At 36.6% G+C, this 4037-nt stretch overlaps 1 non-coding gene across 1 annotated transcript; it reads right to left on the bottom strand.

Annotated features, from left to right (window-relative positions):
* Positions 1 to 3224: 3224 nt before the first annotated feature.
* Positions 3225 to 3298, bottom strand: TRNAI-GAU. Its single transcript has one exon. It is a non-coding gene; the product is annotated as a tRNA-Ile (tRNA).
* Positions 3299 to 4037: the final 739 nt, after the last annotated feature.

The raw sequence follows: 4037 nt of genomic DNA, 5'->3' as shown, positions 1-4037 counted from the left end.
TATCCCAACAAGATTTTAATAGCCATTTTATTTTATTCACCTAAGTATATGAGGAGTTCTACTAATGGTACATGAGAACCTACATTAGACTATTTTTAACCCTAATTTCTTCTTGGAAAACCAGAAAGTATTGGCAATAGATGTCTTTGGCAGGTGATGGGGAAATTGAATTGATCTGGAAAAGAGCAATTTGTCTACAACCTAAACTGATGCACAAGAAAAATGTTAACTTGTTATGACTAGTTGGGTCACCACGACCCTGGAGGAATCCATATCTACGGGTACTTTGTAATACCAGAATCTCCCTTGCAACATTTATTCTGGGAAAAAAAAAAATTCCACATCAGTCTTTAGGAAAGTAGGTCTTGAAGGAAAGAATACTGGCCTGCATTCATAGTGTCAAAGATTTAAATCCTGGTTCCGCCATTTATCAGCAGAATAATCTTGAGCAAGGAACTTTATTTTTCTGAGTCCTGATTTTCTCTGTCTGTATGAATAATATGCCATTTTAAATGTTGTTCAGAAGATTAAATTGAATAATGCGCACAAGGAAACTGGCAGAAGGTAGGTGCTCATTAAATAGTGGCTGTGATTTTAACCAATTTCTTGAAGACTTTAGGATTAGTTTAGTATCATCTTGGAAGCCATATAAGGTAAAGACCGATTAAGCAGCCAGCCCTTTCATGCTGTAAAATATCATATAAATTTAGATCACATTGCAGTGTAGAAAGATATTATTTTATAAACCTTTTCTGTTTTAATTAAAATATATTATTAATTGTTTGCCTTTTATCTTTAATCTGGTCTTCTTAACTTGGGACTTGAAAAATAGGTAACTGCTTAGAGTCTCTGCAATAAGCTTGAACCACTATCTGGAGTTTTTGGATCCTAAACTCTCACAGGTCTTATTAGAAGATATTCTGATTCACCTTGCTTTAATAAAATAACAATTTTTCCAAAATGTTGAGGGGACTCTGGGAGTGGGTTGTTCTTTACCCATGGGTTTGGCTCACGCTAAAAAGTAAGAGAAACGTGGAGGTCTCCAGAAGTACAATTTCCTGGCCAAGCTATCTAGCTATTCCAAAGCTATTTCTGCATGGTCCTTGGTATTTCTGATGCCTTTTAGCACCTTCATGAACCTCTAAAAAAATCTACTCAGTGCATTCAAAACAAACCTACTTGATCATACAGTGGATTCCATGGTTAAAAAGTAATTATTATAATAATAATTATTATTATTGTAGTAATAATAAAAGATAAAAATTATACATTTTTAATTGACACATAATAACTGCACTTATTTATGGGGTACAGTGTGATATTTTCATATATATATACAATATGTAATGATCATATCAGGGTAATAAGCACATCCATCACCTCAAAACTTGATCATTTCTTTGTTTGATAGCATTCAAAATCCTCTCTTCTAACTATCTGAAAAAATACAATAAATTATTGTTTACTGTAGTCACCCTACAGTGCTATGGAACACTAAAACTTATTCCTCCTATCTAGCTGTAACTTTGTATTCTTTTTTATTGAAACATAATTGATTGTCTGTAACTGTGGGGTACAATGTTGAATATCAATTCCTGTAGCAATATGTGATGTTTAAATTGGGATTTTTAGTATATTCAACATTACACAATGTAATCAGTTTTGGTGACTTTTCACTAATTTCTCACTAACCCCATGTCTGTATTTGTTAACCAACCTCTCCCTCCCCCCCCCACACACTTTTTCCAGCCTCTAGTAATGACTATTATACTCTCTAAAAGGAAAAAAAAAATAACCCCCACACACACTTTTTCCAGCCTCTAGTAATGACTATTATACTCTCTAAAAGGAAAAAAAAAATAACTGAGTGCTTGTATATTACTATACAAGGATTATATGATTGACATTTATAACATTATTTTTGTTTTTACAGGTAGGAAAAATGACTCATTTTAAGGGCTGCTTCTTACAAGCTCAGTACAGCACTACGCTTAATTCTTAATTTGCTCTACATTTCCTGATAGAACTGAGAGTCCTCCCTGACCAGAACACTTGAGTAAGTCCATGACAAAAACCTAGTAATGCCTTGGAAGCCCCTTCTCTGGAACAGCTGAACCCTGATGGCATCTCCGGCTGCATACAGAAACTATTCTTCTCTGAAAATAGGCATCTTTGACCAGACAGAGATTTCCCAATCTCATACCTGACAATAATAGTGCAACTCAAGACACAGGTTACAATGTCAGTTTGAAAAGAGTGATTTCAACATGTGACTGTCCCTTCAAAGTCCTGCTCTTTACCGCTTCAAAGTGGCTGAAGTGATTAGACTTATGGTTGCACATGTCTAAGCTGTTGTGTAGACTCTTCTCCCAGACTGGAAAAACAAAGCAAAGGAGAGCGTGACAGGGGCTCTAGCTTGGCTGAGATGTTCAGGAGCTGAGGCTGAGGAATGGAGAGGGTAGAGCTGGCCCTTGGTTACAATGGTTTTATAAAGAGAAAGTGAAGTCTGAGTCATGGAAAAAAGGAAAGGATAAAGTTTCACCACACGTAGACCATCGGTCAAGGTGTGCAACAGTTATTAGTTGAGACAGAAGGAGTGGATATGGTATCTGGAGCCTGATATTTCTTGATACTACAGAAAATGGAGAGTGAATGTCTTTATATTGTACTCAGAAAAGAACATATGTGTGATGTTAAGTTTCCTCTAGGGCAATGGAGCCATTTACATAGTTAAAAAAGTGATACCCTTGTAATGTGTGATCAAAGACCTTGCCACTACCAAATTTGCTGCAAGAATTACTTCCTGTTTTTACAGGATAAACTCCTACTAACCCAGCAATGAAGATCAAAAGCCATCCCTACAAATAGCAGAGACTTAAGACCATCAGGAGCTCCTTTAGTGATCTCTTATATTCTTTAAGAGATTTCCTCTAAGCAATGTCTCAGCTCAAGTACGTAGGGGCTTTCAAACACCTTGAAGTTCTCCTAACATGGGAGATAAGGTTATAGATCAAGATAAGATATCAATTCAGGGTGCCTCATTCGTGTCTAAGATGGATATGTGAACCATCTCTAAAAACATTCCAGGAATGCTCTTTGTGTAAAGCTGTGATTAAGGTTCTTCTCTTCAATCCACAGAAAAGAACATAATAGTAAATGCTGTGCTTTGACATGAGATATGTATCAGACACTACCTGCTTGGTTTGTTTGTTTGTTTTAGCAGCTGGCCTGTATGGGAATCGAACCCTAGACCTTGGTGTTATCAGCACCATGCTCTAACCAACTGAGCTAAACAGTCAGCCCAGACACTTGGAATAAGATTTTTCCTTGCAGGATTTTTTTGTCCCCATACCTCAAATTAGAAAACAGGAAAATTCTATGTCAGTTCCAAACAAAAGCAGCATTTTATTATTTCCTCTTCAACATTATACAAACAAGTCTGTATTAAAGTCACAGATGTCTTTAATCTCAGGTACCATTTAAAATCTCGTGAACATAGATGCTTGTTTTGATACTGAGAAAGCAACAGTATAAGATTCAAATCCTTTTTCTTTTAGCTGTCTAAATATTCACGAAGAATGCGACATAGGCTCCAAATTACCACCTGCAGCTATTAGGAGTCAAAATAAAGCCTGGAAATCGAGAATATAAACAGAGTAATGGTGGAGTCACTTACAGAGTCCAACCTGTTCAGAAAGCTCTCTAGGTCAGGCAGTTTTAAGTTTTTTAATAACATGAAATAAAATTTAAGTTTCTGACATGCCGTAAAGTTCTTCCTTCCAGCTAGCGTAAATCTCTCTGGCTGAAGTATTAGCCCACCTCCTGCAGTTTGATCCTCCTATGACCAAGAAGAACAGCTGTTCTGTGTCATCCTTACAATAACCATGCATATCCCTAAAGTTAGATCAGCCTTAGGTTTCCTCTTCTCTAGGCTTAAAAACCCATCTCCTTTAACTTTTCCTCAGAGGTCCCATTTTTCAGCCATTTCATCCTTTAGTTGATGGCCTCTGGACTCTCTCCAAAGACTGTATCTTCTG

This window comes from Galeopterus variegatus, unplaced genomic scaffold (assembly GCF_000696425.1).
Source record: "Galeopterus variegatus unplaced genomic scaffold, G_variegatus-3.0.2 Scaffold332, whole genome shotgun sequence".
Taxonomy (NCBI): domain Eukaryota; kingdom Metazoa; phylum Chordata; class Mammalia; order Dermoptera; family Cynocephalidae; genus Galeopterus; species Galeopterus variegatus.
The sequence above is the reverse complement of the archived record's forward strand: the minus strand, read 5'-3'. Positions and strand labels throughout refer to the sequence as shown.